Genomic DNA, 27040 nt, shown 5'->3' on the forward strand with positions numbered 1-27040 from the left:
TTTGCAGATAACCCTGCTAGTGAAAGTGATCTGGCTTCCCAACCCACGTTCAGGATTGAGCCTCTGGGAGATGCTGAAGGTAGGTCAAGGCCTTTCCCCCTGTGAGAGCTGCCAGCTCAGAGCCCAGACCTCGGCCAGGGGGGCATCGCTGCAGGTGCCAGGACAGAATCACGCACATGTGTGCCCTCGTCCTGGGCCATCCCCTCACTGCTCCTGTGGCTCAGTGCTGCTCGTGCAGATCTGCAGAGATGGCAGAAGCTTCTGTGGCTGTTGAGTTACAGGTGTGGCTGCAGGGAGGACTTTCCCAGGTCCTTTGGTGGATGTTGCTCGCAAGCCCATCTCCTACCGCAGGGGTGAGTAGCGTGTCCCTGCTGATCCCACAGGCTGGGCACTGGTTTTGTGGGATCGGTTCCTGGGAAATGGAATTATTTTACTCTAAGGTCCTCCAACAGGAAAGAACAAAGCTATAGGACGTAAGAAACTCCATGAGCCATCCGAAAACATGCAGCAAATACTGAAGGAAATGCTGCAGGCAGGACAAGGTGGGTGCATTTCCTCAGCCTTCCCCTGGGGCTCAGCAGCCGGGGCCTTTCCCTGCACATCTGGACAGGCCGTGCCTGGCACAGTGGGAAGGGATCCATGGCAGCCTCGCTGTCCCGCTGCTGCTCTCATGCCCTGCAGGGCTGTTTCCCAGGCTGGCCTGGCTTTAGCTTCTCCCCAGCACCTGCAGGAAGGCATTTGGCAACAGCTGACAGGGAGCCCCAATATCGCTATGGGCCATGCACACCCTGATGTCCCCTGCAATTTCCCAGTCCCCAGAAGATCAGGAGGGGTGGTGGTTTGGAAAAGAGAGAGCCCTGTCACAGCCCCAAGAGCCTGGGCCTTTTCCGGATCCTTATCCATATCTTTGACAAGGATTGCCTCCTGAAGTTTCCACCCCCCTGATGTGTAATGCTTCCATCTGATTCACCTGTGCCTCTTCCTTTCTCAAGGGATGGACAGAGACGCTCTATGGAAGGCAGCATTTCCTGAAGGAAGGGAGGCAATTCCAGGCATGGGCACAGGCACAGGAGGTAATTGCTGTGCTGGCCTCAGCCCTTGGTGAGGCTGTGTGGCAGAAGCTCTTCTCCAAGGGCCTGACCTGTGTGAGAGGGTCTGACTGTTCCTTGGCTGGTCTGAGCTGACTGAGCAGAGATATGCAAGAAGGAATAGTTGTGGCACTGCCTGCTGCGCATTTCCTCAGGAAATTAGTGAGGGTTTCCTCTGTGCGAGTCAGAGAACCACCATGGGCCCTGGGCAGGTTCAGCAACCCCACCAGAGATGTAGCACAGGGCCTGCAAAGAGGGTGGAGAGTGACCAGGAGCCAGTGCAGGGCTCTCCAGGCCCCTGTGCAGCTTTGGCCATGGCCATTCACATCTGGCTCCCGCTGCCTTACCTGACCCCTTGCAGTGCCCATTTCCCAAAGGCAGAGGGAGACCCCAGAACACCATGGAAATGCTTCTGATCTGTGCTTCTGTCTAGATTGGGAGCGTGACACGGCTTATCTGGGAGGCCTAGCACAAGACAGTTTGAAATCCTTAGAGAATTTTGGAGGCAAGTTCCCAATGTCCCTCTTCCTGAAAGAACAATCAATGTCCATGTTGCAAGAGCTCAATCATGTGCCATTCCCTTAATAGCCTGAAGGTTGTTGAGATTAAGAAACCCTGCCCTGCTCCCTTCTCAAACCCTGAGTGATCCCACAGGATCACTGTCAGTGGGAGGAAGGAGCATTTAGCTGTTAGTTTTCTTCCTGTGTGCAATGCCAGAGTGTCCTTCCGTGTGCTCTGTGCAGCCACAGAGAAAAGCAGAGAGGGAATGGGCCGAGCCCAGGGCTGTGCCCTGTGGCTGAGCCTTGGGTGCAGCCTGAGGATCTCCTACATTGCCACAGGAGATGTTCTGTCCTGCCTTTCTTTGCAGATAACCCTGCTAGTGAAAGTGATCTGGCTTCCCAACCCACGTTCAGGATTGAGCCTCTGGGAGATGCTGAGGGTAGGTCAAGGCCTTTCCCCCTGTGAGAGCTGCCAGCTCAGAGCCCAGACCTCGGCCAGGGGGGCATCGCTGCAGGTGCCAGGACAGAATCACACACGTGTTTGCCCTCACCCTGGGCCATCCCCTTATGACTTCTGCTCAGGCCTGGCAGATGCTTGAAGGAGGGAGTGCCCTGGCTGAGTCCCAAAACCCAGATGTTTTTCTGATCCTTAACCACAACTGTGAATAGCATTGCCCCCTGAAGATGCCTCTTCCCTTAATGGCGGACGGTCCCATCTGATCCAGCTGTCTCTCTTCCTTTCCCAAGTTATGGACCAAACATCTCTGCAGAAGGAGGCACATCCCGGAGGAAGGAGTGGCTCAGTGCCAACCTCTGCTGCAGGAAGGAAGGCGATGCCAGGCACGGGCACAGGCACAGGAGGTGATTGCTGTGCCGGGCTCAGCCGGGCTCAGCCCTCGGCGGGGCTGTGTGGCAGCAGCTCTTCCCCCAGGCCCTGCCCTTGCACGGCCCGGCAGCAGCCAAAGCTGGAGGCGCCTGGGCTTCCAGGGCTCTGGAGCTCGTTGGCAGCCCCGGGGAATCGGGACTCTGCACCAACGTCCCTCCCGCTGCAGCTGCTCCCGCAGCCGCCCTGAGTGCCCAGAGGCCCCAGGCACAGGAGCAGCCCCGAGCGGGAGCCCTGCTGCCAGCCCAGGGCCAGAGCCAGCCCTGGCTCCCAGCTGGGCAGGGGCTGCACTGGGTCCTGACAGGGCCTGGCTCTGTCCCCTGGGGCTGGGGGAGCTGTCCCAGGGCAGGGAGGGCCAGGGCTGGCAGGGGCTGCTCAGGGATGGGTTTGGCCCCTGTCCCTCCAAGCAGCCACGGCCCAAGCAGCTGCGCTGGCCCCGGGCTCTCCTCCCGGCCTGCTGGGCTGTGTTGGGAGGCACAGCCTGTGCCAAGGGGCGGCAAGGTGCCTGCAGGCCCCAGCTCTGGGCAAACAGAGAACGTCCTGGCCGTATGCACCGTGCTGCCAGCTCAGCAGTGCAGCACAGCGCGGGCTCACGCTCCCCATTGCTCCCACAGATGCAGCCGGCCCCACAACACCTGTTCCCGATGCCCAGAACAGCCTCAGAAGTGGTTGCTGTTGGGAAACACACTGTGTGCTACAGTTAATTGCAGGTCTGCTGTTTCTGGAGCTTATCTTCATATTGCCCTGTGTTGGAATCTGGTGTTACTGGAAGAGAAGACGGTGAGTGTTTTTATCATCTCTCCCTCAAACAGTTTCTTTTAAAAGTCTAATGTAGATGGGAAACATTTCCAGTCAGGCTGCAGTGGAGTTGTGGCCAGTCCATGGCTGTCCAAAGCACTCTGCTGAGTGTTCTGCTGCTGCCCAGTGCTTTCCTTGGCCTCTTCATTGCTGGGCCTTGTCCTGGGGGGCCGCTGGGGCTGCAGCCAGTGCTGGCTCCCCCTGAGGCTGCCTGGCCAGGAGCAGCCCCAGGGGCACAGGGCAGAGGCACAGCAAGGTGGGCAGGAGAAAGAGCAGGGACGAGATTGCCCCTGAAAGGCAGAGGCACTCGAGGGCTGCTCCTGGCCAGGGAGCTGCCCAGAGCCGTCCCCTGCTCGCCGGGGCCTCGAGGGGCAGCTGTGCAGCTGGGCCAAGGTGTGCCAGCCGCTCCAGCCGTGCTGGGGAGCCCTGCCAGCTCTGGGCCCTGCTGTGCACGAGGGTCCCTGTGTGCCACTGGCAGCTGGGGCCTCAGCCACTGCTCTCTCCACAGCAGCGCCTCTGCAGCTTCACAAGACCAGACAAGGACTTCAGCCACGGAGACCTGTGCCTGTCATCAGCCCTCCCCAAGCCAGTTTCCAACAGCCCTTCCAGAGCTGCATTAATCACTTACTGCTGGGGACCTGCTGCCACCACCCACAACAGAACCCTCAGTCCCCAAAGGTGCTGGCCCTGCTGTCCAGCCAGGACAGGAGGTGCAGCCCTCCTGCCAGGGCAGGGCCTGACTCCAGCAGCATCTTTGGGCTTCAGCTCTGGTCCCTGGCTGCTACCACCAGCACTGGCAGAGCTGCTTGTCTGGGCACAGCCAGTGCTGAGCAGACTCAGCTGGGCTTCGGGCTTCTGAGACCAGCAGCTGCTGTGTTTAGTTTTCATACTGCAAGATTTAGGAATATTTTTCATAGAGAATTCTCCACATATTTTGTTCATTTTCCCACAGCAGTTTTATATTTTTCAATGTAGTTTTAGAATTCAGAAAAACGTTGATTATTTTTACTCTTCTCGAATAAAAATTAAAATTGTATTTAATTGGTAATCTATGCTCTTCTTGAAACTAAAACACCCTATGACTCACAGCCTGCTTCAGAGGCTCTTTTCCCACTGGGCGCTTGTGCCTTATCACAACTAACCTAAAAGCTTTTCCCTGATGTTTTTTGGGATTCTGGACAAGCTCACCTCTCAGTCTTCAGAGGCAAACTTTGAGTACAGCAGGAATCTCTTCAAGTCACCATCTTTGTTTGCTTCTGCACAAAGTGCCTCAGTCACAGAGCAGGGGCTTTGCTCAGCTTCCTGCCGTCCCGCTCCCCCCAAGCCTGTCCTGAGCCCTCTCCTGCAGCTGCTGCTCTGCCATGGATCTGCTGTAAAACACAGCAGCTCTGCCACAGCCGCTCAGCAGGACTGGAGAAGCTTTCTGGCCTTGCTTACATTAGGCTGGTGGCTTCTCTAGACACAAGCTGAGCTTTTGAACGCTATGTCTCACCTGGCACAGGCACTGATGCTGCCCTTCTCATGGAGGCTAATCTCCCATGGGCTTTAAAAGCTTTCTGGCCAGCATAAGGCCTGGAAAACCATTTAATGCAGCAATTTATTATTGAAAATGTCCGAGTCTATGTATCCAAGTAGCTTGTTTAAATGCTGGAGCCCACCAGAGCATCCCACCAAGGGCATATCTGTTTCTCCTCCACCTCGGCCTCCATGACTGCCAAACTGCACCTTTGAGAGTTCTTTTCTCCAGAAGCCGAATGGCACCATTTTATTTGGGGAATGAAAAACAAAAGTAAATGCTCTATGGTACTATCATCATCATCATCACCAGAATGAGCTGCAAATTAGTTAAATGACATCAACAACTCCGACTGTGGACTTACTTCTCAGAGTGCAGCACTGGCTTTACTATCCCTTGAAACTGCAGATGTGCTACAGTCTTTAAAGTCCGTTTCATGCTTACCTAATTTGGAGTCAAGCACAGCTCTGTGAGAGCTTTAGGGATTGGGCCTACCCTGGCACTCTCGTGTGTCTGGAGTGACCTGCCCAAGGCATCTGCCACCTGAAGAGCAAAGCAGGGTATGGAAAAGCACAGGCTGCAGAACAGCTGGAACTGCAGGGAGCCCATTCCTGTCAGGAGTAACACGACCATCCCACCTTAGGACTGGGTTTTGTGAGAAACAACAGTGCACATCAAAATTTTGAAAACGTTTATTAAACATTTACAAAAACATAAGAGAAGGATTAATAAGGAAGAACAGGCCTGGGAAGGCTCCCTGCCCCATGGCTGCCTGCCAGGTGGCTGCCTCATCTTCAAGATTGATGCTTCACCTTTCACACTCCTGGAGGGTGCATCAGCCACCCCTGGCCCCTCCCAAAGTCTGTCAGTCAACCCTTCTTTGCCCTTTATTGGTGGGATTTATTTCTTGTAGCTGCATTTGAAGGTCAGGTGTTGTCATGCTGTGTCCCCACAGCAACAAGCTGTTCCATTCCTAACTCTCCCATGCAAGGGGTATATGTCAACACCTATTGTGGTGGACCCCCACCGCAGGGAATGACGTGCATTGACTCCATGTTTGCAGAAGGCTGAGCAAAAGCTTTATTAAGCTGTCCTATATTACATGATACTAAAAACTATACTACTGCTATAGTGAAGAAAAACCCGTGACCCTTAGAGACAGTCCAACACAGAGTGGCTCCAGTTGGTCAAATGAAATCAAAACACCATCACCAGAGTCCAATGAAGAAATCCCTCTTTGCTAAACAATCTCCATAACACATTTCACATGTGCCAAACAACAGATGCAGCAAATGAAGATAATTGGTTTTCTTCTTTCTCTGAGCTTTCTCACAGCCTTCCCCAGGATTTTCCTGGGAAAGTCTGTGTCTCTCACTGTTCAAAGGATAAGTGAATACCACACACACCTTCTTTCTACCTGTCCTGTACAGCCCAGGCTGTCTGGTGGGAACAATAGGGAGTGTGTGTGGGGGGGGGGGGGGAAGGGGACTGTGGGGAGAACAGAGAACATCTAAACAACAAATCACAAAAACATAATTCTACATCAATAAAGCTTCTCTTAAGATTCACACAATATTCATCCCTTAATTGTGAGAGCCAATCATCTCCTTATCTATCTATTACAGTTTGGATGGAGACCAGAACTTGAAGAGAGCCTGACAGAGGAATGGTTGAACAACAAGGGACATGATACTGTAAAATTAATCCAACTAGGGAGGGCTACGTGACTGCTGCAAAGTTCGCATGACCCTGAAGAGTAGATGGTGTGCAGAAAGCAGGATATTGAAACTGCTTGGTATGTAGAAGTAGATAGAGAAGAACAAAGAAGTACTAAGCTGTTCTAGCTGCAAGGCCAGCTGGACAGGCAAGTATCATTCACAAAGATACTTTTAAGATAATAGTACAAGTCACATAGCAACCACTCATGAGCTCGGCTTTTGCAATATGTACGACCTAATTAACAAACATCTATAAACTGTGTAATCTGTCACAATAAACTGAGACTTGATGATCATGATAGCATGAGTCTTGTCTCCCGCGCCACCCTCCAACAATCTCTGTTTTGTCTCATTGACCTTGTGAGGTCACACAGCTGTCTATGATGTCACTCAGACATCTCCTTGATGTCATACATCCTCCTCTGATGTCACAATGACATCTCTATGATGTCACACAGACACCTCTGTGACGTCACACTTCGATGGCTGTGATGTCGCACAGACCCTGTGGGGTCACAAAGCTTTTTGTGATGTCACAAAGACATCTCTGTGATGTCACTCAGACACCTCTGTGATGTTACAGAGACCCTTCGAAGTCACACAGCTTTTTCTGATGACACAAAGATATCTCTGTGACGTCACACCGCTCTCTGTGATGCCGCACTGACAACACTGTGATGTCACACAATTCTATTTGATGTCACACTGACTCCTCTATGGTTGCACAGATCCTCCTTTGATGTTACAATGACATCTCTCTGATGCCACACTGACACATCTGTGACGTCACACAGCTCACAGTGATATCACATGGACATCTCTGTGATGTCGCACAGCCCTTCATGATGTCACATTGACATTTCTGAGAGGTCACAGGGCTTTTAGTGATGTCACACAGACATCTCTGTGATGTCACAGAACTTCCTGTGATGTCCCAGAGCTATCTCTCTGACGTCACACTGACATCTCTGTGAGGTCACATTGACCTTGTGAGGTCACACAGCTGTCTATGATGTCACACGGACATCTCTGTGATGCCACACAACCTCCTCTGACATCACAGTGACATCTCTATGATGTCACACTGACACCTCTGTGACGTCACACTTAGATGGCTGTGATGTCGCACAGACCCTCTGAGGTCACAAATCTTTTTGTGATTTCACAAAGACATCTATGTGATGTCACTCTGACACCCCTGTGATGTCACAGTGACCCTGTGAGGTTACACATCTTTTTGAGATGCCACACTGACATCTCTGTGATGTCACACAGCTCTCTGAGATGTCACATGGACATCCCTGTGATGTTGCACCAAGATCTGTGAAGTCACACAGCCTCCTCCTCTGATCTCACAATTACATCTCTATGATATCACACTGATGCCTCCAGAACGTCACACAGCTCTCTGTGATATCACATGGACTTCCCTGTGATGGTTCATAGCTCTCTGTGATGTCACACTGACTTCTCTGTGAACTCACACAGCCTCCTCCTGTGATCTCACAATTACATCTCTATGATGTCACACGGATGCCTCCATAACGTCACACAGCTCCCTGTGATACCACATGGACGTCTCTGGGATGTCACACAGCTCTCTGTGATGTCACACTGAAATCTCTGTGAAAGCACTCAGCTTTTAGGAATGTCACACTTATATCTTTGTGATGTCACCAATAAACTTCTGCGATGTTACACAACTTCCTGTGATGTCACAGAGATATCTCTGTGACGTCACACTGACATCTCTTGAAGAGAGCTTGACAGAGGAATGGTTGTACAACAGGGGACATGATGCTGTAAAATTAATCCAACTAGGGAGGGCTACGTGACTGCTGCAAAGTTCGCATGACCCTGAAGAGTAGATGGTGTGCAGAAATCAGGATATTGAAACTGCTTGGTATGTAGAAGTAGATAGAGAAGAACAAAGAAGTACTAAGCTGTTCTAGCTGCAAGGCCAGCTGGACAGGCAAGTATCATTCACAAAGATACTTTTAAGATAATAGTACAAGTCACATAGCAACCAATCATGAGCTCGGCTTTTGCAATATGTACGACCTAATTAACAAACATCTATAAACTGTGTAATCTGTCACAATAAACTGAAACTTGATGATCATGATAGCATGAGTCTTGTCTCCCGCGGCACCCTCCAACAATCCCTGTTTTGTATCATTGACCTTGTGAGGTCACACAGCTGTCTATGATGTCACTCAGACATCTCCTTGATGTCATACATCCTCCTCTGATGTCACAATGACATCTCTATGATGTCACACAGACACCTCTGTGACGTCACACTTCGATGGCTGTGATGTCGCACAGACCCTGTGGGGTCACAAAGCTTTTTGTGATGTCACAAAGACATCTCTGTGATGTCACTCAGACACCTCTGTGATGTTACAGAGACCCTTCGAAGTCACGCAGCTTTTCCTGATGACACAAAGATATCTCTGTGACGTCACACCGCTCTCTGTGATGCCGCACTGACAACACTGTGATGTCACACAATTCTATTTGATGTCACACTGACTCCTCTATGGTTGCACAGATCCTCCTTTGATGTTACAATGACATCTCTCTGATGCCACACTGACACATCTGTGACGTCACACAGCTCACAGTGATATCACATGGACATCTCTGTGATGTCGCACAGCCCTTCATGATGTCACATTGACATTTCTGTGAGGTCACAGGGCTTTTAGTGATGTCACACAGACATCTCTGTGATGTCACAGAACTTCCTGTGATGTCCCAGAGCTATCTCTCTGACGTCACACTGACATCTCTGTGAGGTCACATTGACCTTGTGAGGTCACACAGCTGTCTATGATGTCACACGGACATCTCTGTGATGCCACACAACCTCCTCTGACATCACAGTGACATCTCTATGATGTCACACTGACACCTCTGTGACGTCACACTTAGATGGCTGTGATGTCGCACAGACCCTCTGAGGTCACAAATCTTTTTGTGATTTCACAAAGACATCTATGTGATGTCACTCTGACACCCCTGTGATGTCACAGTGACCCTGTGAGGTTACACATCTTTTTGAGATGCCACACTGACATCTCTGTGATGTCACACAGCTCTCTGAGATGTCACATGGACATCCCTGTGATGTTGCACCAAGATCTGTGAAGTCACACAGCCTCCTCCTCTGATCTCACAATTACATCTCTATGATATCACACTGATGCCTCCAGAACGTCACACAGCTCTCTGTGATATCACATGGACTTCCCTGTGATGGTTCATAGCTCTCTGTGATGTCACACTGACTTCTCTGTGAACTCACACAGCCTCCTCCTGTGATCTCACAATTACATCTCTATGATGTCACACGGATGCCTCCATAACGTCACACAGCTCCCTGTGATACCACATGGACGTCTCTGGGATGTCACACAGCTCTCTGTGATGTCACACTGAAATCTCTGTGAAAGCACTCAGCTTTTAGGAATGTCACACTTATATCTTTGTGATGTCACCAATAAACTTCTGCGATGTTACACAACTTCCTGTGATGTCACAGAGATATCTCTGTGACGTCACACTGACATCTCTTGAAGAGAGCTTGACAGAGGAATGGTTGTACAACAGGGGACATGATGCTGTAAAATTAATCCAGCTAGGGAGGGCTACGTGACTGCTGCAAAGTTCGCATGACCCTGAAGAGTAGATGGTGTGCAGAAAGCAGGATATTGAAACTGCTTGGTATGTAGAAGTAGATAGAGAAGAACAAAGAAGTACTAAGCTGTTATAGCTGCAAGGCCAGCTGGACAGGCAAGTATCATTCACAAAGATACTTTTAAGATAATAGTACAAGTCACATAGCAACCAATCATGAGCTCGGCTTTTGCAATATGTACGACCTAATTAACAAACATCTATAAACTGTGTAATCTGTCACAATAAACTGAAACTTGATGATCATGATAGCATGAGTCTTGTCTCCCGCGGCACCCTCCAACAATCCCTGTTTTGTATCATTGACCTTGTGAGGTCACACAGCTGTCTATGATGTCACTCAGACATCTCCTTGATGTCATACATCCTCCTCTGATGTCACAATGACATCTCTATGATGTCACACAGACACCTCTGTGACGTCACACTTCGATGGCTGTGATGTCGCACAGACCCTGTGGGGTCACAAAGCTTTTTGTGATGTCACAAAGACATCTCTGTGATGTCACTCAGACACCTCTGTGATGTTACAGAGACCCTTCGAAGTCACGCAGCTTTTCCTGATGACACAAAGATATCTCTGTGACGTCACACCGCTCTCTGTGATGCCGCACTGACAACACTGTGATGTCACACAATTCTATTTGATGTCACACTGACTCCTCTATGGTTGCACAGATCCTCCTTTGATGTTACAATGACATCTCTCTGATGCCACACTGACACATCTGTGACGTCACACAGCTCACAGTGATATCACATGGACATCTCTGTGATGTCGCACAGCCCTTCATGATGTCACATTGACATTTCTGAGAGGTCACAGGGCTTTTAGTGATGTCACACAGACATCTCTGTGATGTCACAGAACTTCCTGTGATGTCCCAGAGCTATCTCTCTGACGTCACACTGACATCTCTGTGAGGTCACATTGACCTTGTGAGGTCACACAGCTGTCTATGATGTCACACGGACATCTCTGTGATGCCACACAACCTCCTCTGACATCACAGTGACATCTCTATGATGTCACACTGACACCTCTGTGACGTCACACTTAGATGGCTGTGATGTCGCACAGACCCTCTGAGGTCACAAATCTTTTTGTGATTTCACAAAGACATCTATGTGATGTCACTCTGACACCCCTGTGATGTCACAGTGACCCTGTGAGGTTACACATCTTTTTGAGATGCCACACTGACATCTCTGTGATGTCACACAGCTCTCTGAGATGTCACATGGACATCCCTGTGATGTTGCACCAAGATCTGTGAAGTCACACAGCCTCCTCCTCTGATCTCACAATTACATCTCTATGATATCACACTGATGCCTCCAGAACGTCACACAGCTCTCTGTGATATCACATGGACTTCCCTGTGATGGTTCATAGCTCTCTGTGATGTCACACTGACTTCTCTGTGAACTCACACAGCCTCCTCCTGTGATCTCACAATTACATCTCTATGATGTCACACGGATGCCTCCATAACGTCACACAGCTCCCTGTGATACCACATGGACGTCTCTGGGATGTCACACAGCTCTCTGTGATGTCACACTGAAATCTCTGTGAAAGCACTCAGCTTTTAGGAATGTCACACTTATATCTTTGTGATGTCACCAATAAACTTCTGCGATGTTACACAACTTCCTGTGATGTCACAGAGATATCTCTGTGACGTCACACTGACATCTCTTGAAGAGAGCTTGACAGAGGAATGGTTGTACAACAGGGGACATGATGCTGTAAAATTAATCCAACTAGGGAGGGCTACGTGACTGCTGCAAAGTTCGCATGACCCTGAAGAGTAGATGGTGTGCAGAAAGCAGGATATTGAAACTGCTTGGTATGTAGAAGTAGATAGAGAAGAACAAAGAAGTACTAAGCTGTTCTAGCTGCAAGGCCAGCTGGACAGGCAAGTATCATTCACAAAGATACTTTTAAGATAATAGTACAAGTCACATAGCAACCAATCATGAGCTCGGCTTTTGCAATATGTACGACCTAATTAACAAACATCTATAAACTGTGTAATCTGTCACAATAAACTGAGACTTGATGATCATGATAGCATGAGTCTTGTCTGCCGCGGCACCCTCCAACAATCCCTGTTTTGTCTCATTGACCTTGTGATGTCACACTGCTGTCTATGATGTCACTCAGACATCTCCTTGATGTCATACATCCTCCTCTGATGTCACAATGACATCTCTATGATGTCACACAGACACCTCTGTGACGTCACACTTCGATGGCTGTGATGTCGCACAGACCCTGTGGGGTCACAAAGCTTTTTGTGATGTCACAAAGACATCTCTGTGATGTCACTCAGACACCTCTGTGATGTTACAGAGACCCTTCGAAGTCACACAGCTTTTTCTGATGACACAAAGATATCTCTGTGACGTCACACCGCTCTCTGTGATGCCGCACTGACAACACTGTGATGTCACACAATTCTATTTGATGTCACACTGACTCCTCTATGGTTGCACAGATCCTCCTTTGATGTTACAATGACATCTCTCTGATGCCACACTGACACATCTGTGACGTCACACAGCTCACAGTGATATCACATGGACATCTCTGTGATGTCGCACAGCCCTTCATGATGTCACATTGACATTTCTGTGAGGTCACAGGGCTTTTAGTGATGTCACACAGACATCTCTGTGATGTCACAGAACTTCCTGTGATGTCCCAGAGCTATCTCTCTGACGTCACACTGACATCTCTGTGAGGTCACATTGACCTTGTGAGGTCACACAGCTGTCTATGATGTCACACGGACATCTCTGTGATGCCACACAACCTCCTCTGACATCACAGTGACATCTCTATGATGTCACACTGACACCTCTGTGACGTCACACTTAGATGGCTGTGATGTCGCACAGACCCTCTGAGGTCACAAATCTTTTTGTGATTTCACAAAGACATCTATGTGATGTCACTCTGACACCCCTGTGATGTCACAGTGACCCTGTGAGGTTACACATCTTTTTGAGATGCCACACTGACATCTCTGTGATGTCACACAGCTCTCTGAGATGTCACATGGACATCCCTGTGATGTTGCACCAAGATCTGTGAAGTCACACAGCCTCCTCCTCTGATCTCACAATTACATCTCTATGATATCACACTGATGCCTCCAGAACGTCACACAGCTCTCTGTGATATCACATGGACTTCCCTGTGATGGTTCATAGCTCTCTGTGATGTCACACTGACTTCTCTGTGAACTCACACAGCCTCCTCCTGTGATCTCACAATTACATCTCTATGATGTCACACGGATGCCTCCATAACGTCACACAGCTCCCTGTGATACCACATGGACGTCTCTGGGATGTCACACAGCTCTCTGTGATGTCACACTGAAATCTCTGTGAAAGCACTCAGCTTTTAGGAATGTCACACTTATATCTTTGTGATGTCACCAATAAACTTCTGCGATGTTACACAACTTCCTGTGATGTCACAGAGATATCTCTGTGACGTCACACTGACATCTCTTGAAGAGAGCTTGACAGAGGAATGGTTGTACAACAGGGGACATGATGCTGTAAAATTAATCCAGCTAGGGAGGGCTACGTGACTGCTGCAAAGTTCGCATGACCCTGAAGAATACATGGTGTGCAGAAAGCAGGATATTGAAACTGCTTGGTATGTAGAAGTAGATAGAGAAGAACAAAGAAGTACTAAGCTGTTCTAGCTGCAAGGCCAGCTGGACAGGCAAGTATCATTCACAAAGATACTTTTAAGATAATAGTACAAGTCACATAGCAACCACTCATGAGCTCGGCTTTTGCAATATGTACGACCTAATTAACGAACATCTATAAACTGTGTAATCTGTCACAATAAACTGAGACTTGATGATCATGATAGCATGAGTCTTGTCTCCCGCGGCACCCTCCAACAATCCCTGTTTTGTCTCATTGACCTTGTGATGTCACACTGCTGTCTATGATGTCACTCAGACATCTCCTTGATGTCATACATCCTCCTCTGATGTCACAATGACATCTCTATGATGTCACACAGACACCTCTGTGACGTCACACTTCGATGGCTGTGATGTCGCACAGACCCTGTGGGGTCACAAAGCTTTTTGTGATGTCACAAAGACATCTCAGTGATGTCACTCAGACACCTCTGTGATGTTACAGAGACCCTTCGAAGTCACACAGCTTTTTCTGATGACACAAAGATATCTCTGTGACGTCACACCGCTCTCTGTGATGCCGCACTGACAACACTGTGATGTCACACAATTCTATTTGATGTCACACTGACTCCTCTATGGTTGCACAGATCCTCCTTTGATGTTACAATGACATCTCTCTGATGCCACACTGACACATCTGTGATGTCACACAGCTCACACTGATATCACATGGACGTCTCTGTGATGTCGCACAGCCCTTCATGATGTCACATTGACATTTCTGTGAGGTCACAGGGCTTTTAGTGATGTCACAGAACTTCCTGTGATGTCCCAGAGCTATCTCTCTGACGTCACACTGACATCTCTGTGAGGTCACATTGACCTTGTGAGGTCACACAGCTGTCTATGATGTCACACGGACATCTCTGTGATGCCACACAACCTCCTCTGACATCACAGTGACATCTCTATGATGTCACACTGACACCTCTGTGATGCCACACTTAGATGGCTGTGATGTCGCACAGACCCTCTGAGGTCACAAATCTTTTTGTGATTTCACAAAGACATCTATGTGATGTCACTCTGACACCCCTGTGATGTCACAGTGACCCTGTGAGGTTACACATCTTTTTGAGATGCCACACTGACATCTCTGTGATGTCACACAGCTCTCTGAGATGTCACATGGACATCCCTGTGATGTTGCACCAAGATCTGTGAAGTCACACAGCCTCCTCCTCTGATCTCACAATTACATCTCTATGATATCACACTGATGCCTCCAGAACGTCACACAGCTCTCTGTGATATCACATGGACTTCCCTGTGATGGTTCATAGCTCTCTGTGATGTCACACTGACTTCTCTGTGAAGTCACACAGCCTCCTCCTGTGATCTCACAATTACATCTCTATGATGTCACACGGATGCCTCCATAACGTCACACAGCTCCCTGTGATACCACATGGACGTCTCTGGGATGTCACACAGCTCTCTGTGATGTCACACTGAAATCTCTGTGAAAGCACTCAGCTTTTAGGAATGTCACACTTATATCTTTGTGATGTCACCAATAAACTTCTGCGATGTTACACAACTTCCTGTGATGTCACAGAGATATCTCTGTGACGTCACACTGACATCTCTTGAAGAGAGCTTGACAGAGGAATGGTTGTACAACAGGGGACATGATACTGTAAAATTAATCCAACTAGGGAGGGCTACGTGACTGCTGCAAAGTTCGCATGACCCTGAAGAGTAGATGGTGTGCAGAAAGCAGGATATTGAAACTGCTTGGTATGTAGAAGTAGATAGAGAAGAACAAAGAAGTACTAAGCTGTTCTAGCTGCAAGGCCAGCTGGACAGGCAAGTATCATTCACAAAGATACTTTTAAGATAATAGTACAAGTCACATAGCAACCACTCATGAGCTCGGCTTTTGCAATATGTACGACCTAATTAACAAACATCTATAAACTGTGTAATCTGTCACAATAAACTGAGACTTGATGATCATGATAGCGTGAGTCTTGTCTCCCGCGGCACCCTCCAACAATCTCTGTTTTGTCTCATTGACCTTGTGATGTCACACTGCTGTCTATGATGTCACTCAGACATCTCCTTGATGTCATACATCCTCCTCTGATGTCACAATGACATCTCTATGATGTCACACAGACACCTCTGTGACGTCACACTTCGATGGCTGTGATGTCGCACAGACCCTGTGGGGTCACAAAGCTTTTTGTGATGTCACAAAGACATCTCTGTGATGTCACTCAGACACCTCTGTGATGTTACAGAGACCCTTCGAAGTCACGCAGCTTTTTCTGATGACACAAAGATATCTCTGTGACGTCACACCGCTCTCTGTGATGCCGCACTGACAACACTGTGATGTCACACAATTCTATTTGATGTCACACTGACTCCTCTATGGTTGCACAGATCCTCCTTTGATGTTACAATGACATCTCTCTGATGCCACACTGACACATCTGTGACGTCACACAGCTCACAGTGATATCACATGGACATCTCTGTGATGTCGCACAGCCCTTCATGATGTCACATTGACATTTCTGTGAGGTCACAGGGCTTTTAGTGATGTCACACAGACATCTCTGTGATGTCACAGAACTTCCTGTGATGTCCCAGAGCTATCTCTCTGACGTCACACTGACATCTCTGTGAGGTCACATTGACCTTGTGAGGTCACACAGCTGTCTATGATGTCACACGGACATCTCTGTGATGCCACACAACCTCCTCTGACATCACAGTGACATCTCTATGATGTCACACTGACACCTCTGTGACGTCACACTTAGATGGCTGTGATGTCGCACAGACCCTCTGAGGTCACAAATCTTTTTGTGATTTCACAAAGACATCTATGTGATGTCACTCTGACACCCCTGTGATGTCACAGTGACCCTGTGAGGTTACACATCTTTTTGAGATGCCACACTGACATCTCTGTGATGTCACACAGCTCTCTGAGATGTCACATGGACATCCCTGTGATGTTGCACCAAGATCTGTGAAGTCACACAGCCTCCTCCTCTGATCTCACAATTACATCTCTATGATATCACACTGATGCCTCCAGAACGTCACACAGCTCTCTGTGATATCACATGGACTTCCCTGTGATGGTTCATAGCTCTCTGTGATGTCACACTGACTTCTCTGTGAACTCACACAGCCTCCTCCTGTGATCTCACAATTACATCTCTATGATGTCACACGGATGCCTCCATAACGTCACACAGCTCCCTGTGATACCACATGGACGTCTCTGGGATGTCACACAGCTCTCTGTGATGTCACACTGAAATCTCTGTGAAAGCACTCAGCTTTTAGGAATGTCACACTTATATCTTTGTGATGTCACCAATAAACTTCTGCGATGTTACACAACTTCCTGTGATGTCACAGAGATATCTCTGTGACGTCACACTGACATCTCTTGAAGAGAGCTTGACAGAGGAATGGTTGTACAACAGGGGACATGATGCTGTAAAATTAATCCAGCTAGGGAGGGCTACGTGACTGCTGCAAAGTTCGCATGACCCTGAAGAGTAGATGGTGTGCAGAAAGCAGGATATTGAAACTGCTTGGTATGTAGAAGTAGATAGAGAAGAACAAAGAAGTACTAAGCTGTTATAGCTGCAAGGCCAGCTGGACAGGCAAGTATCATTCACAAAGATACTTTTAAGATAATAGTACAAGTCACATAGCAACCAATCATGAGCTCGGCTTTTGCAATATGTACGACCTAATTAACAAACATCTATAAACTGTGTAATCTGTCACAATAAACTGAAACTTGATGATCATGATAGCATGAGTCTTGTCTCCCGCGGCACCCTCCAACAATCCCTGTTTTGTATCATTGACCTTGTGAGGTCACACAGCTGTCTATGATGTCACTCAGACATCTCCTTGATGTCATACATCCTCCTCTGATGTCACAATGACATCTCTATGATGTCACACAGACACCTCTGTGACGTCACACTTCGATGGCTGTGATGTCGCACAGACCCTGTGGGGTCACAAAGCTTTTTGTGATGTCACAAAGACATCTCTGTGATGTCACTCAGACACCTCTGTGATGTTACAGAGACCCTTCGAAGTCACGCAGCTTTTCCTGATGACACAAAGATATCTCTGTGACGTCACACCGCTCTCTGTGATGCCGCACTGACAACACTGTGATGTCACACAATTCTATTTGATGTCACACTGACTCCTCTATGGTTGCACAGATCCTCCTTTGATGTTACAATGACATCTCTCTGATGCCACACTGACACATCTGTGACGTCACACAGCTCACAGTGATATCACATGGACATCTCTGTGATGTCGCACAGCCCTTCATGATGTCACATTGACATTTCTGAGAGGTCACAGGGCTTTTAGTGATGTCACACAGACATCTCTGTGATGTCACAGAACTTCCTGTGATGTCCCAGAGCTATCTCTCTGACGTCACACTGACATCTCTGTGAGGTCACATTGACCTTGTGAGGTCACACAGCTGTCTATGATGTCACACGGACATCTCTGTGATGCCACACAACCTCCTCTGACATCACAGTGACATCTCTATGATGTCACACTGACACCTCTGTGACGTCACACTTAGATGGCTGTGATGTCGCACAGACCCTCTGAGGTCACAAATCTTTTTGTGATTTCACAAAGACATCTATGTGATGTCACTCTGACACCCCTGTGATGTCACAGTGACCCTGTGAGGTTACACATCTTTTTGAGATGCCACACTGACATCTCTGTGATGTCACACAGCTCTCTGAGATGTCACATGGACATCCCTGTGATGTTGCACCAAGATCTGTGAAGTCACACAGCCTCCTCCTCTGATCTCACAATTACATCTCTATGATATCACACTGATGCCTCCAGAACGTCACACAGCTCTCTGTGATATCACATGGACTTCCCTGTGATGGTTCATAGCTCTCTGTGATGTCACACTGACTTCTCTGTGAACTCACACAGCCTCCTCCTGTGATCTCACAATTACATCTCTATGATGTCACACGGATGCCTCCATAACGTCACACAGCTCCCTGTGATACCACATGGACGTCTCTGGGATGTCACACAGCTCTCTGTGATGTCACACTGAAATCTCTGTGAAAGCACTCAGCTTTTAGGAATGTCACACTTATATCTTTGTGATGTCACCAATAAACTTCTGCGATGTTACACAACTTCCTGTGATGTCACAGAGATATCTCTGTGACGTCACACTGACATCTCTTGAAGAGAGCTTGACAGAGGAATGGTTGTACAACAGGGGACATGATGCTGTAAAATTAATCCAACTAGGGAGGGCTACGTGACTGCTGCAAAGTTCGCATGACCCTGAAGAGTAGATGGTGTGCAGAAAGCAGGATATTGAAACTGCTTGGTATGTAGAAGTAGATAGAGAAGAACAAAGAAGTACTAAGCTGTTCTAGCTGCAAGGCCAGCTGGACAGGCAAGTATCATTCACAAAGATACTTTTAAGATAATAGTACAAGTCACATAGCAACCAATCATGAGCTCGGCTTTTGCAATATGTACGACCTAATTAACAAACATCTATAAACTGTGTAATCTGTCACAATAAACTGAGACTTGATGATCATGATAGCATGAGTCTTGTCTGCCGCGGCACCCTCCAACAATCCCTGTTTTGTCTCATTGACCTTGTGATGTCACACTGCTGTCTATGATGTCACTCAGACATCTCCTTGATGTCATACATCCTCCTCTGATGTCACAATGACATCTCTATGATGTCACACAGACACCTCTGTGACGTCACACTTCGATGGCTGTGATGTCGCACAGACCCTGTGGGGTCACAAAGCTTTTTGTGATGTCACAAAGACATCTCTGTGATGTCACTCAGACACCTCTGTGATGTTACAGAGACCCTTCGAAGTCACACAGCTTTTTCTGATGACACAAAGATATCTCTGTGACGTCACACCGCTCTCTGTGATGCCGCACTGACAACACTGTGATGTCACACAATTCTATTTGATGTCACACTGACTCCTCTATGGTTGCACAGATCCTCCTTTGATGTTACAATGACATCTCTCTGATGCCACACTGACACATCTGTGACGTCACACAGCTCACAGTGATATCACATGGACATCTCTGTGATGTCGCACAGCCCTTCATGATGTCACATTGACATTTCTGTGAGGTCACAGGGCTTTTAGTGATGTCACACAGACATCTCTGTGATGTCACAGAACTTCCTGTGATGTCCCAGAGCTATCTCTCTGACGTCACACTGACATCTCTGTGAGGTCACATTGACCTTGTGAGGTCACACAGCTGTCTATGATGTCACACGGACATCTCTGTGATGCCACACAACCTCCTCTGACATCACAGTGACATCTCTATGATGTCACACTGACACCTCTGTGACGTCACACTTAGATGGCTGTGATGTCGCACAGACCCTCTGAGGTCACAAATCTTTTTGTGATTTCACAAAGACATCTATGTGATGTCACTCTGACACCCCTGTGATGTCACAGTGACCCTGTGAGGTTACACATCTTTTTGAGATGCCACACTGACATCTCTGTGATGTCACACAGCTCTCTGAGATGTCACATGGACATCCCTGTGATGTTGCACCAAGATCTGTGAAGTCACACAGCCTCCTCCTCTGATCTCACAATTACATCTCTATGATATCACACTGATGCCTCCAGAACGTCACACAGCTCTCTGTGATATCACATGGACTTCCCTGTGATGGTTCATAGCTCTCTGTGATGTCACACTGACTTCTCTGTGAACTCACACAGCCTCCTCCTGTGATCTCACAATTACATCTCTATGATGTCACACGGATGCCTCCATAACGTCACACAGCTCCCTGTGATACCACATGGACGTCTCTGGGATGTCACACAGCTCTCTGTGATGTCACACTGAAATCTCTGTGAAAGCACTCAGCTTTTAGGAATGTCACACTTATATCTTTGTGATGTCACCAATAAACTTCTGCGATGTTACACAACTTCCTGTGATGTCACAGAGATATCTCTGTGACGTCACACTGACATCTCTTGAAGAGAGCTTGACAGAGGAATGGTTGTACAACAGGGGACATGATGCTGTAAAATTAATCCAGCTAGGGAGGGCTACGTGACTGCTGCAAAGTTCGCATGACCCTGAAGAATACATGGTGTGCAGAAAGCAGGATATTGAAACTGCTTGGTATGTAGAAGTAGATAGAGAAGAACAAAGAAGTACTAAGCTGTTCTAGCTGCAAGGCCAGCTGGACAGGCAAGTATCATTCACAAAGATACTTTTAAGATAATAGTACAAGTCACATAGCAACCACTCATGAGCTCGGCTTTTGCAATATGTACGACCTAATTAACGAACATCTATAAACTGTGTAATCTGTCACAATAAACTGAGACTTGATGATCATGATAGCATGAGTCTTGTCTCCCGCGGCACCCTCCAACAATCCCTGTTTTGTCTCATTGACCTTGTGATGTCACACTGCTGTCTATGATGTCACTCAGACATCTCCTTGATGTCATACATCCTCCTCTGATGTCACAATGACATCTCTATGATGTCACACAGACACCTCTGTGACGTCACACTTCGATGGCTGTGATGTCGCACAGACCCTGTGGGGTCACAAAGCTTTTTGTGATGTCACAAAGACATCTCAGTGATGTCACTCAGACACCTCTGTGATGTTACAGAGACCCTTCGAAGTCACACAGCTTTTTCTGATGACACAAAGATATCTCTGTGACGTCACACCGCTCTCTGTGATGCCGCACTGACAACACTGTGATGTCACACAATTCTATTTGATGTCACACTGACTCCTCTATGGTTGCACAGATCCTCCTTTGATGTTACAATGACATCTCTCTGATGCCACACTGACACATCTGTGATGTCACACAGCTCACACTGATATCACATGGACGTCTCTGTGATGTCGCACAGCCCTTCATGATGTCACATTGACATTTCTGTGAGGTCACAGGGCTTTTAGTGATGTCACAGAACTTCCTGTGATGTCCCAGAGCTATCTCTCTGACGTCACACTGACATCTCTGTGAGGTCACATTGACCTTGTGAGGTCACACAGCTGTCTATGATGTCACACGGACATCTCTGTGATGCCACACAACCTCCTCTGACATCACAGTGACATCTCTATGATGTCACACTGACACCTCTGTGATGCCACACTTAGATGGCTGTGATGTCGCACAGACCCTCTGAGGTCACAAATCTTTTTGTGATTTCACAAAGACATCTATGTGATGTCACTCTGACACCCCTGTGATGTCACAGTGACCCTGTGAGGTTACACATCTTTTTGAGATGCCACACTGACATCTCTGTGATGTCACACAGCTCTCTGAGATGTCACATGGACATCCCTGTGATGTTGCACCAAGATCTGTGAAGTCACACAGCCTCCTCCTCTGATCTCACAATTACATCTCTATGATATCACACTGATGCCTCCAGAACGTCACACAGCTCTCTGTGATATCACATGGACTTCCCTGTGATGGTTCATAGCTCTCTGTGATGTCACACTGACTTCTCTGTGAAGTCACACAGCCTCCTCCTGTGATCTCACAATTACATCTCTATGATGTCACACGGATGCCTCCATAACGTCACACAGCTCCCTGTGATACCACATGGACGTCTCTGGGATGTCACACAGCTCTCTGTGATGTCACACTGAAATCTCTGTGAAAGCACTCAGCTTTTAGGAATGTCACACTTATATCTTTGTGATGTCACCAATAAACTTCTGCGATGTTACACAACTTCCTGTGATGTCACAGAGATATCTCTGTGACGTCACACTGACATCTCTTGAAGAGAGCTTGACAGAGGAATGGTTGTACAACAGGGGACATGATACTGTAAAATTAATCCAACTAGGGAGGGCTACGTGACTGCTGCAAAGTTCGCATGACCCTGAAGAGTAGATGGTGTGCAGAAAGCAGGATATTGAAACTGCTTGGTATGTAGAAGTAGATAGAGAAGAACAAAGAAGTACTAAGCTGTTCTAGCTGCAAGGCCAGCTGGACAGGCAAGTATCATTCACAAAGATACTTTTAAGATAATAGTACAAGTCACATAGCAACCACTCATGAGCTCGGCTTTTGCAATATGTACGACCTAATTAACAAACATCTATAAACTGTGTAATCTGTCACAATAAACTGAGACTTGATGATCATGATAGCGTGAGTCTTGTCTCCCGCGGCACCCTCCAACAATCTCTGTTTTGTCTCATTGACCTTGTGATGTCACACTGCTGTCTATGATGTCACTCAGACATCTCCTTGATGTCATACATCCTCCTCTGATGTCACAATGACATCTCTATGATGTCACACAGACACCTCTGTGACGTCACACTTCGATGGCTGTGATGTCGCACAGACCCTGTGGGGTCACAAAGCTTTTTGTGATGTCACAAAGACATCTCTGTGATGTCACTCAGACACCTCTGTGATGTTACAGAGACCCTTCGAAGTCACGCAGCTTTTTCTGATGACACAAAGATATCTCTGTGACGTCACACCGCTCTCTGTGATGCCGCACTGACAACACTGTGATGTCACACAATTCTATTTGATGTCACACTGACTCCTCTATGGTTGCACAGATCCTCCTTTGATGTTACAATGACATCTCTCTGATGCCACACTGACACATCTGTGACGTCACACAGCTCACAGTGATATCACATGGACATCTCTGTGATGTCGCACAGCCCTTCATGATGTCACATTGACATTTCTGTGAGGTCACAGGGCTTTTAGTGATGTCACACAGACATCTCTGTGATGTCACAGAACTTCCTGTGATGTCCCAGAGCTATCTCTCTGACGTCACACTGACATCTCTGTGAGGTCACATTGACCTTGTGAGGTCACACAGCTGTCTATGATGTCACACGGACATCTCTGTGATGCCACACAACCTCCTCTGACATCACAGTGACATCTCTATGATGTCACACTGACACCTCTGTGACGTCACACTTAGATGGCTGTGATGTTGCACAGACCCTCTGAGGTCACAAATCTTTTTGTGATTTCACAAAGACATCTATGTGATGTCACTCTGACACCCCTGTGATGTCACAGTGACCCTGTGAGGTTACACATCTTTTTGAGATGCCACACTGACATCTCTGTGATGTCACACAGCTCTCTGAGATGTCACATGGACATCCCTGTGATGTTGCACCAAGATCTGTGAAGTCACACAGCCTCCTCCTCTGATCTCACAATTACATCTCTATGATATCACACTGATGCCTCCAGAACGTCACACAGCTCTCTGTGATATCACATGGACTTCCCTGTGATGGTTCATAGCTCTCTGTGATGTCACACTGACTTCTCTGTGAAGTCACACAGCCTCCTCCTGTGATCTCACAATTACATCTCTATGATGTCACACGGATGCCTCCATAACGTCACACAGCTCCCTGTGATACCACATGGACGTCTCTGGGATGTCACACAGCTCTCTGTGATGTCACACTGAAATCTCTGTGAAAGCACTCAGCTTTTAGGAATGTCACACTTATATCTTTGTGATGTCACCAATAAACTTCTGCGATGTTACACAACTTCCTGTGATGTCACAGAGATATCTCTGTGACGTCACACTGACATCTCTTGAAGAGAGCTTGACAGAGGAATGGTTGTACAACAGGGGACATGATACTGTAAAATTAATCCAACTAGGGAGGGCTACGTGACTGCTGCAAAGTTCGCATGACCCTGAAGAGTAGATGGTGTGCAGAAAGCAGGATATTGAAACTGCTTGGTATGTAGAAGTAGATAGAGAAGAACAAAGAAGTACTAAGCTGTTCTAGCTGCAAGGCCAGCTGGACAGGCAAGTATCATTCACAAAGATACTTTTAAGATAATAGTACAAGTCACATAGCAACCACTCATGAGCTCGGCTTTTGCAATATGTACGACCTAATTAACAAACATCTATAAACTGTGTAATCTGTCACAATAAACTGAGACTTGATGATCATGATAGCGTGAGTCTTGTCTCCCGCGGCACCCTCCAACAATCTCTGTTTTGTCTCATTGACCTTGTGAGGTCACACTGCTGTCTATGATGTCACTCAGACATCTCCTTGATGTCATACATCCTCCTCTGATGTCACAATGACATCTCTATGATGTCACACAGACACCTCTGTGACGTCACACTTCGATGGCTGTGATGTCGCACAGACCCTGTGGGGTCACAAAGCTTTTTGTGATGTCACAAAGACATCTCTGTGATGTCACTCAGACACCTCTGTGATGTTACAGAGACCCTTCGAAGTCACGCAGCTTTTCCTGATGACACAAAGATATCTCTGTGACGTCACACCGCTCTCTGTGATGCCGCACTGACAACACTGTGATGTCACACAATTCTATTTGATGTCACACTGACTCCTCTATGGTTGCACAGATCCTCCTTTGATGTTACAATGACATCTCTCTGATGCCACACTGACACATCTGTGACGTCACACAGCTCACAGTGATATCACATGGACATCTCTGTGATGTCGCACAGCCCTTCATGATGTCACATTGACATTTCTGAGAGGTCACAGGGCTTTTAGTGATGTCACACAGACATCTCTGTGATGTCACAGAACTTCCTGTGATGTCCCAGAGCTATCTCTCTGACGTCACACTGACATCTCTGTGAGGTCACATTGACCTTGTGAGGTCACACAGCTGTCTATGATGTCACACGGACATCTCTGTGATGCCACACAACCTCCTCTGACATCACAGTGACATCTCTATGATGTCACACTGACACCTCTGTGACGTCACACTTAGATGGCTGTGATGTCGCACAGACCCTCTGAGGTCACAAATCTTTTTGTGATTTCACAAAGACATCTATGTGATGTCACTCTGACACCCCTGTGATGTCACAGTGACCCTGTGAGGTTACACATCTTTTTGAGATGCCACACTGACATCTCTGTGATGTCACACAGCTCTCTGAGATGTCACATGGACATCCCTGTGATGTTGCACCAAGATCTGTGAAGTCACACAGCCTCCTCCTCTGATCTCACAATTACATCTCTATGATATCACACTGATGCCTCCAGAACGTCACACAGCTCTCTGTGATATCACATGGACTTCCCTGTGATGGTTCATAGCTCTCTGTGATGTCACACTGACTTCTCTGTGAAGTCACACAGCCTCCTCCTGTGATCTCACAATTACATCTCTATGATGTCACACGGATGCCTCCATAACGTCACACAGCTCCCTGTGATACCACATGGACGTCTCTGGGATGTCACACAGCTCTCTGTGATGTCACACTGAAATCTCTGTGAAAGCACTCAGCTTTTAGGAATGTCACACTTATATCTTTGTGATGTCACCAATAAACTTCTGCGATGTTACACAACTTCCTGTGATGTCACAGAGATATCTCTGTGACGTCACACTGACATCTCTTGAAGAGAGCTTGACAGAGGAATGGTTGTACAACAGGGGACATGATGCTGTAAAATTAATCCAACTAGGGAGGGCTACGTGACTGCTGCAAAGTTCGCATGACCCTGAAGAGTAGATGGTGTGCAGAAAGCAGGATATTGAAACTGCTTGGTATGTAGAAGTAGATAGAGAAGAACAAAGAAGTACTAAGCTGTTCTAGCTGCAAGGCCAGCTGGACAGGCAAGTATCATTCACAAAGATACTTTTAAGATAATAGTACAAGTCACATAGCAACCACTCATGAGCTCGGCTTTTGCAATATGTACGACCTAATTAACAAACATCTATAAACTGTGTAATCTGTCACAATAAACTGAGACTTGATGATCATGATAGCATGAGTCTTGTCTCCCGCGGCACACTCCAACAATCCCTGTTTTGTCTCATTGACCTTGTGATGTCACACTGCTGTCTATGATGTCACTCAGACATCTCCTTGATGTCATACATCCTCCTCTGATGTCACAATGACATCTCTATGATGTCACACAGACACCTCTGTGACGTCACACTTCGATGGCTGTGATGT

At 47.4% G+C, this 27040-nt stretch overlaps 1 protein-coding gene across 1 annotated transcript in view; it reads left to right on the forward strand.

Moving 5' to 3' along the window:
• LOC146765921 (uncharacterized) overlaps window positions 1–27040 on the forward strand; it is an 80372-nt gene that overhangs the window by 4971 nt on the left and 48361 nt on the right. The gene's annotated exons all lie outside the window — the stretch shown is intronic.

This window comes from Lonchura striata, chromosome 16, assembly GCF_050655825.1.
Source record: "Lonchura striata isolate lonStrDom1 chromosome 16, ASM5065582v1, whole genome shotgun sequence".
Lineage (NCBI taxonomy): Eukaryota > Metazoa > Chordata > Aves > Passeriformes > Estrildidae > Lonchura > Lonchura striata.